We start from the raw sequence: 9,535 nt of genomic DNA on the forward strand, positions 1-9,535 counted from the left end.
CAATTAAAAAAAAAGTATGTATTTATATTTTGGCTGCTCTGGGTCTTTGTTACTGCATGCCCGCTTTCTCTAGTTGCGGTGAGAGGGGCTTTGCTTGTTGCAGAGCATGGGCTCTAGGGTGCTCAGGCTCAGCAGCTGTGGCTTATGGGCTGAGTTGCTCTGTAGCATGCGGAATCTTCCTGGAACAGGGATCAAACTCATGTGCCCTTCATCAGCAGGCAGATTCTTTTTTTTTTAATTTATGGCTGCATAGGGTCTCACCTGCGGTTCGCAGGATCTTCATTGCATCATGCAGGATCTTTGCTCCATGGCATGTGGGATCTGAGTTCCCTGACCAGGGACTGGCCCTGTGTCCCCTGAATTGCAGAGTGGATTCTTTTTTTTTTTTTTTTTTTTTCGGGCCAGATCAGTTTATTTTAAGCTGCAGGGGACCGCGCCTCCCTTGGTCCACCTTCCGGCTGGAGTGCGCTCAGGCCGAGCCGTCGTAGAAGGCCTGGGCCGGGGCCTGGGCTGCCCACAGCACCCTCCTCTCTGGGGCGCCAGGCCCGATGTCGTCCCGCGCACACCTCAGCCAGTGCTGCTCCGTCCTGGGCAGGCAGTCTGTGAACAGCTCGCCTGGCGCCACCGAGGGGTGCTCCTCCCCGCCCTCCTCGCCGCTGTCCTCCTCCTCCTCGCCGCTGTCCTCCTCCTCCTCGCCGCTGTCCTCCTCCTCCTCGCCGCTGTGCTCCTCCTCCTCACCGCTGTCCTCCTTGGCTTCCTCCCTGCCGCCCTCTGCACCCTCAGCCTCCTCGCTGTCCTCGTCCGAGTCGGTCTCCTCCAGCCACTCCTGAGATTCTGGGTCCATCTCTACCAGGACCGTCCACTCCTCCATCTTATGGAGGTCCAGGCAGTAGAGGTCACTGAGGGTCACTGGCGGTCGCCAGCCTCAAACATGCCGCCGTAGAGGTAGAGGCGCCCGTGCTTCACGGTCAGCATGCCGTTGGAGCGGGGCTGGGCTCCACCGGGGCGACACCTGCCTCCTCGGGGCTGTCGTCGGCATCCGACTCCAGCTGTCCCGCCATTCCCTGGGCAGCGAGCACCTGTTTGACGGTGACCACGGCCCCGTCCTCTGAGACCACCTCCCTGACTACCTCCAGGGGCTCCTGGGTACTGGGCCCCTTCACCTCCTGCTTGTCGGCGCCCCCGGGCTCCGCCTTTCTGCCCCGCCTGCGCCTTCTCTTCTCCGCCTTGGGCCCCTTCAGCTGTCCTGTGAACCAGCGGTTCCTGACGGGGCCGTAGAAGTGCAGGTCATTGAGGAAGTCCCCCTCCAGGCTCTCCTCCTCCTCCTCCTCACACACCCCTCCGAAGAGCAGCATCTGATGGTTTGGGGCACAGCCACCGAGAATCCAGATCTTGGCGTGGGCTTGGCTCCAGAAGGGTTAATCCGTGTCCACTCTGACCACTTGCCTTCTCTCCCCTCCTCAGCCTTCAGTAGGAACATGTCGGAGTGCTGGGTGCCTCTGCCCACATCTTTCCTGACTCTCTGTTTTGAGTAGCCACCATAGATGATGCTGCTGCCCTGAGGGGTGACGGTCATCTGGCAGCCCGACCGGGGAGTGGGCCCAGTCCCGGATGGGGACAGCTTGCTCCATAGAAAAGTGTCCAGGTTGAAGGCATACACATCATTGTAATAGATGTAATCTCTTGTACTCTCGTGGAAGCCACCAAAAAGGATCAACTGTCTCTTCCAGGCCACCATCCGATGTCCACTCCGGCCTGAAGGACCACCTGGTGACCTGACTTGCTCCCAGGTCTTGGTGGCCAAATGCAGCACCCAGAGGTCCTTGTAGTGGTAAAACTGCTCTCCATCTGGAGAGGCAAACTCCCCACCGAAGATCCACAGCTGCCCACCACCCTGGGGCACCACCACGGCCTGGTGAGCACAGCGCCTTGGAGGCGGGTTGGGGATCTCCACTTTGGTCCAGCTGTCCTTCCGGATGTTGTAGACATAGAGTTTGTTATATAGAAAAGTTTTTTGGCCATTGAAATGTTCACCTCCGAAAAGGATTAATTGATCTTTCTCAGGATGAGTGAAGAGGGAGGCATTTAACACTCAGGTGTCTCCACCACCTGAGTCTTTCTGGCATCGAGAGTCTGGAAGTGGGCTATGAGGGCTTCCAGGTCCTCCTCCTCCTTCCGCGAGCGCTTGGACACTTTCTTCTCCATCTTAGCGGCCGTCTTCTCCGCCCCACGGCCCTTCTTCTCTTTCTTGCCCTTTTTGCCCATCGTGCCGTGTCCACGGAGGTTTCTGAGCTGCCTGTCTGCAGGGTGGATTCTTAACCACTGGCCCGCCAGGGAAGTCCCAGACAACATTTTATAATAACTATGGAGTATAACCTTTAAAATTGGGAATCACTATATTATACATCTGTAATTTATATAACATTGTGCATCAACTATACTTCAATTTTTAAAAAAGTACCTGAGCATTGTAACCCTTGTGTTCTTTAGAGTCAGAGCAGCTCTGTCTAGATTATGCAGCTCTCCTGAAAATTTGTAATTACTGCTATCAAAATTGGATATCTCCTGTTATGGGCTGAACTCATCCCCTTCAAATTCCTACGTTGAAGTCTTGTCCACCGTACTTCAGAATGTGATATCTTTGGAGATAGTACCTTAAAAAAGATGATGGAAGTTAAAATGAGGTCATTATGGTGAGTCCAAATCCAATTTGATTGATGTCCTTAACTAAGAGAATATGTGGATACACAAGAGAGACAGCAGAGGCACACAGGCGCAAGGAAAAGGCCATGTGAGGAGGCAGTGAGCGTGTGGCCATCTGCAAACCAAGGAGAGAGTACTTTGAGCAAACCCATCCTGCTGATGCCTTGATCCTGGACCATCAGCCTCTAGAACTCAGAGAAAATAAGTCTCTATTATTTAAGCCACCCAGCCTTTGTAAAGGCAGTCCAAGCAAGCTAGCACACTTCTTCAAATGATTTTTGAAGTGCCATAAGCTAATGTTTACAAAAGAAGTTGGCCCTTTCTTAGTTTTTCATTTTTAATCAGGAACTTAGCAAACCCCAGTGTTTAAATGTGCCTCAGACCAATCACTCAGGGGCAGACCCACGCAGACCCAAACTTCCTTCCTGGTTTGAATGTCCCTTGCTGACACCTGCTGCCCACAAATCCTCAGAAGGCAATTCAACACTGCAGAGGTGGATAGCATCCCACCACACCCCCCAGCCAGGATGAAACCAGCGCCTTGTATGAGAATGCTGCTGTCTTCTGACTTCCCACAAGTCGTTACTTCTATTTTCCAGAGAAGGAGTAAGTTCTGTGCAGAGGTGGAGAGAAGGGTCCCCTTCTTAAAACTGTGTGATACTTTGTCACATTGATCCCAAAGCAGCTCTGCTCTTTTCAGAGGCTCCTAAAGTCTGCTTGCTTTCTTTTTTGGCCTTGGCTCTGCGTTATTGACCTCAGAGCACCCTTTGGATGCAGTTAAAGAACCAAACATACACAACGAGATTGGAACTGGATTCAGGCTGATGCCAGCTGACACCAGGAAAATTTCCCCAATCAAAGTAGATTTATATAAAATGCCAGGGGATAAAAATGAGGCAATCTGGAGCCGAGCCCATGAGTAGCCAACTGGCAGAAGAGCAGTCAGTAAAGGAGTGGACAGGTCGTGCCTCTTCCTCATAAGTACGATTGCAAACTGCACCGCTGTGGGTGAGTGGCAGGATGAGTTTCTCATCAACTATTTCCTGTACAAGTGTTGTCTCTTGTCCATCCCACTTCAGCCTGTGGACAAATTCACCTCCATCCAGCATCAGGATGGACTTGACCTTCCTGTCATCCGCTGTTGTCTCATTGAAATTCACTCCCAGCTCGAAGCCTACCTCCCTGTTCTTGGAGATGCTTTGGGTTTTTATGGTGATTGTATCCCCATTCACTTCGATGACTGTGGTAGGCTTGGTCATACTGGCCGCCTGCTTGGTAGCAAAACCCACACCAACTGACTTCACGTAGCCATCGAAATTCCTGCTATTCACTAACTTCCAGGTACCCATGAAGGTGTCCACCGTAGTGAGGCTGGGCTAGTCTGGGAAACTGAAGACAGAGAATGCGTGCAAGGACTCTGGGACCAGCTTTCTTTAAAAAAAAATTTTTTTTTTAAATTTATTTTTGGCTCTGCTGGGTCTTTGTTGCTGCACAGACTTTCCTCTAGTTGTGGCAAGCAGGGGCTAACTCTCTAGTTGTGGTGTGAGGGCTTCACTTGTTGGGGAGCATGGGCTCTATGCTCACAGATTTCAGTAGTTGCAACTTTGTGGGCTCAGTCATTGTGGCTCCTGGGCTCTGGAGCAGAGGGGCTTAGTTACTCTACAGCATGTGGGATCTTCCCGGACCAGGGATCGGAGCCCCACCATCTCCTGCATTGGCAGGAGGGTTCCTTACCACCGCACCACCAACGAAGACCCTAAAGTTTCTTTTAAAGACATTGGCAGGGGCCCTTCCCTGGCATCCAGGCACAGGTTTGATCCCTGGTTGGGGAACCAAGATCCCACATGCCACGCTGAGTGGCCAAAAAAAAAAGACATTTTGATCATCATCTGCTGCTCATCACCCAGCTCCAGTTCAATCCGGGTGGTGGTTGTGGAAGGACATGCCATCTTATATCTTTTATTTCTCCCATTGAGACCCCAACCTCCAACTGAATTCCCTCTCCTTACCCAATTAAAAACTGTCTTCCCCAGATACCAGTGAACACGAGTCTCAGCTCAACCAGTCTAGATGCCCCATAACTCTTATAACCAACATGTGAATTATTACAACGTTGGTAGTACTGTGGGCTGTAGGAATAGAATTATATGTCTAACTTAGCTTCAAGGCATGAATAAATTCATGGTTAATTTTTTGTGAAAATTTTTTTGGGGGGGTTTAGAACCAAACCTTTATTAATGCTGTCAGGAGGAAGAAAATGATAAGTAATTATGTACTTGATACAACAGAATTAGTCTTTACCATACAGAACAACAAACAAGATCTTTTAAGCACTTACTTTTATAGTTTCAATTTCAAAAGAACACACCCAAACATCTTTCCCCCTATGGGCATGACTACCACTCTTTAAATTCTAGTGATTGTATCATGCCCAAGTCACTAGTTGAAAAGTGGACTGTCATGCTGACATATTTTTAAACATTAAAAAAAAAAAACTCAGAAGACAGAAAAATTCCAAGGGTAGAAAGTATTGGGGATATAAATTTTTTAAAGTAAAATTTAAGGACAAGAGGGACATGATAAAAAGCTACTGATATTACCAACTCAGGGCACAGTACAGGAACAAGTATGAATTATCATACAGGGTTTTCAGATCTTTCCCTGAATTTTTACTGATTGTACCTTGTAAAAGTCCACCCTTTTCTCTCGCACCCCAGGTTTTGCTTTTAATCCCCAAACTGATTTTGGCTAATAGATTCTACTCTATTACTGGATTATTTAAAAAGCATAAAGAAACCTTGGACTGAAGATACAACAAATTATCTAACCTTAGTAAGAGTACATGGATTCTGTTTGCTACCAAACATTATAGTCATTTTACAGTGACCACAAAAGACTGCTTCTTGTACAATGACTATGAAAAGATACAGTAAGCAGAGATTTTGCTTTCTTAATACTGACCACAAACAAAATAAAACCAAAAAAAGATGTGTTCACATGGCACAACTCAACATAAAATTCCTTTAAAATTACTGCATTTCCACTTTGCTCAGAATTTTTTTTCATTTATTTTTATTAGTTAGAGGCTAATTACTTTACAATATTGTAGTGGTTTTTGCCATACATTGACATGAATCAGCCATGGATTTACATGTATTCCCCATCCCGATCCCCACTCCCACCTCCCTCCCCATCCCATCCTTCTGGGTCTTCCCAAGTGCACCAGCCCTGAGCTCTTGTCTCATGAAGAATTTTTAACCACAAAATATCTCAGTGAACAAAAATATGAGTTACATCTCATCTTAAGTGCACACCAGAATCTTAGATACTTTTAAAGTCCACGTAGGCATAGCCCCTCCCACAAGTCAAGTGCTCCTTCTTGGGGGAAGGTGGGGTGGCAGGGACAGCTTGGCCTGTAGGACTCTGTCCTCCCCACATGACTGCGACCACTTTCAATGCAGTTTTTTCCAGGATATTTCCCCCAAGATCTTTTTAATCTTCCTTCTCTTTGTACCTCACTCCCCAGTCCAACTGTCATCTCCCTCATCTGCTTCCTGAGACCTTAAACAGCCCAATTCCTCCCCGACAACTAAACTCTTATTGCTAACTCTTGTGTTGTTTTTAATAATATCTTTTTAATTTCATTTTGAAATAATTTCAAGCTACAGAAGAGTTGCAAGAATGATACAAAGAACTGTCACATGCCTTTCCTCCAAATATATCAATTGTAAAAACATTTTCCCACCATTTTTTTTTCACTCTCCCTCCTACCCTCCCTCCCTATTCCCCTTTTCTCCCTCTCTCTATCTCCCTTCCCCCCTTCCTTCACACACACACACACACACATTTTTTCCCCAAATAGTTTAAGACAGTTGCATAAAATATATTCCTTTACCTTCAGATTTTTATCCAAGGATCTTCTCTTACATAATTATCAAACTCAGAAAATTTAACATTGATATATGTCTATTACCTAAAACATGGTTCACATAAAAATTTTCCAGTTGTTCCAATAATATTGTTTGTGGCAATATCTCCCTTTCCTTTCCAGCTCTAGGCCATGTTACATTTAGTTGTCACGTCTCTTTAATCATCTTTACACTTTGTCTACCCTGACATCCACGTATTTTGGAAATTACAGAGCAGTTGTTTTGTAAATTTGGGTTTGCTGGATGATTCAGTTCAGGTTACACCTTTTTAGTATAATTAGAACTTTAGACTTGCATAGGCTATTTCTGCCACAAAGCAAAAGATGTATTTTATGTGTATAAAAGATGCATTAAAAAAGTCACATGTTCCCAACAGACTGCCATTGCTGCAGAAGCAGACAGTCCCACCTATATGCTAAGAGGAACACGTGTAAACTAGCTCATTTTGACATATTAGTACTTGAAGATGATCCCCCTGAGTCGATAAACCTGCTAGGTACCTCCATATTTTAAAAGAAAAATGTACTAACCCAAACTCACAAGGATCTTCCCCGATGGCTCAGTGGGGAAAGAATCCGCCTGCAATGTAGGAGACCTGGGCTCAGTTCCTGGGTCGGGAAGATCCCCTGGAGAAGGGAATAGCTACCCACTCCAGTATTCCTGCCTGGAGAATCCCATGGACAGAGGCACTTGGCAGGCTACACTCCAAAGGGTCCCAAAGAGTCAGACATGACCGAGCAATAATGTTTGGATTTGAAAACTCACAAAGGCCTATACTTTTAATTGGGGTTGTGGACTGTTTCTCATGTAGGCTATTCTATGCATGTTCAAGGGTGAGAAATGATGTAATTTTATCTTAAGCCATTTTGAAAAAAGGTCTTACTGTGAAATACCCCAGGAGTAGCCCACTTTCTATAATGGATGCACTGAAGCTGTTACACCCTTTTTAGTTTGTCTTAGTTTTCCTGAGGTTTATAGATCACTAACAAGGCCTTCAGGGATTGGATTTCGGAGCAGTCATATACCGGATTTAATGGCGACCCCTACAGTCCATGGGGTCGCAAAGAATCGCACGTGACTGAACCACGCTGAGATACTGGATTGCAAAAATTCAAATGTCTGGGGAGAGAAAGGCCTGTCAGAACCAGGTTGGTTTTGGGCGGTAGAGTGCGGTGAGCTCACCGAACGCTGGGTGAGCGGTGAGAGGTGGGGGTGAGAGGTAACGAAGCAGGAGGTCCAGGGAGGGAGGTGAGGTTCGGATACAGCACTGATCTCTCTTCAGGTTTGCCCAAGGTTGGCCCTTTCTGGATTATGCCCCATTAGCCGAAAGGAAAGCAAATGAGCGAGCAAGTTTATTACAAAATATAGATTTTTTTTTTTTTTTTTTACTTAATGAGGATTTCAAATACAAGTTTACTTAAGCTTGTGATTTCTAAGCAAATATCTATTCTGAGGATGAAAATTTGCTATGTAGTAAAGAAAATAGTGTTTTTCTTTTTCTCTTTTAATATAGTGAGGAAACAGCATGATGACTTTATATCTCTCTCCGTTTCCCAGGCAACATTCCCAGCATCTTCATGTCTTTGTGTGCCCCCAAACCCCCACTTTTTTTCCTTCGTAGAAGCAGCAGCAGCAGCTTTGCACAAAGTTTTTGGGAGGAACAGATGTAAGCCACTGACCACATATGAGAAACCGAGGTTCCTATGTTACAGGCAAGGTGAACAGCACAAAAAGGAGGCAGTATTTTACAGAAAGCCTAAAGAAATGTCAATAACGATGGAACACAGCCTGTGGGATTTGTTGCTTATGTTGCCTTCTCAGAATACAAGGTTCCTATAGTTGACTGAATTTGTGTCTGTGGCATCCTAGAGTTACTAGAACATCCCCGTACTTGAATTTTGAGCCTAGAACCATGTTGAAAGTTTTAGGGGAAGTATATAATTTAAACTAGTATCTATATGTCTGAAGAGAAGAGAAGCGGAACCCACTCCAGTATTTTTGCCTGGAGAATCCCACGGACAGAGGAACCTGACGAGCTACAGTCCATAGGGTCACAAACAGTTGGATACGACTGAAGTGACTTAGCATGAATATGAAGATAACAGGAGAAACAGTGGGATACATATCAAACTAATTTTCATTGGTGGCTTAAACAGTTAACATTAAAGTATATTTAGATATTGCAGTTTAAAAAGAACTGTTTTGGTTAGGTAATTTAGTTTATAGTATCTTTAAAATAGTACCTGTTGTTAAAGTCCCCATAGCTTTTTGTTTTAATCTTTATAATTTCTTTTTGTTATTAGAAAACTGAGCAGATCTTGAAAGTTCTCTTCACAAGAAAGAACTTTTGTAATTTATGTATGGTAACAGATGTTAACGGAACTATTGTGGTAATCATTTTGCAATATATACAAATATTGAATCATTATGTTATATAACCTGGAATCAATATAATATTATGTCAATTGTATGTCAGTTAAAAATGAATGAATAACCACTGCAAAACAGGATAAAACAAAACTTTCTGTCTTTTATAATTTTTTTAAAGATCACTTTGTAAATATGCCTTGCTTTGTGAGTTTTCCAGTAAGCATAAAAGGGTGTCATTAATGTCTCCATTTGGTTTATAGCAGTCTCAATTTATTTAAATGCTCTTCACTGTGACTTAGAAGATGGAGCTGATTCTTCCCGTATCACAAGATGATAGGAATTATGGGAACCACTCATTTTAGAACTTTTCTTGCATAAACATGTTGTGATCATAAAAAGTAAAGGATAAGAATAATGTAGTTATTGCTTCTATTTTGTTATCATGAATAACCTATAAACCAATACGTTCACTGCAGACAAGGAGAACAATTTCCAGTCAGTGGAGTTTAAGATGCATAATTTTCCAACCCAAT

At 44.8% G+C, this 9,535-nt stretch overlaps 2 pseudogenes; both read right to left on the reverse strand.

The window, feature by feature from the left end:
• Window positions 1-408: 408 nt before the first annotated feature.
• LOC136152919 (kelch domain-containing protein 4-like) lies at window positions 409-2,289 on the reverse strand (annotated as a pseudogene).
• A 1,280-nt stretch (window positions 2,290-3,569) lies between these two features.
• LOC136152732 (fatty acid-binding protein, heart pseudogene) lies at window positions 3,570-8,546 on the reverse strand (annotated as a pseudogene).
• Window positions 8,547-9,535: the final 989 nt, after the last annotated feature.

Source organism: Muntiacus reevesi, chromosome 22 (genome assembly GCF_963930625.1).
Source record: "Muntiacus reevesi chromosome 22, mMunRee1.1, whole genome shotgun sequence".
NCBI lineage: Eukaryota > Metazoa > Chordata > Mammalia > Artiodactyla > Cervidae > Muntiacus > Muntiacus reevesi.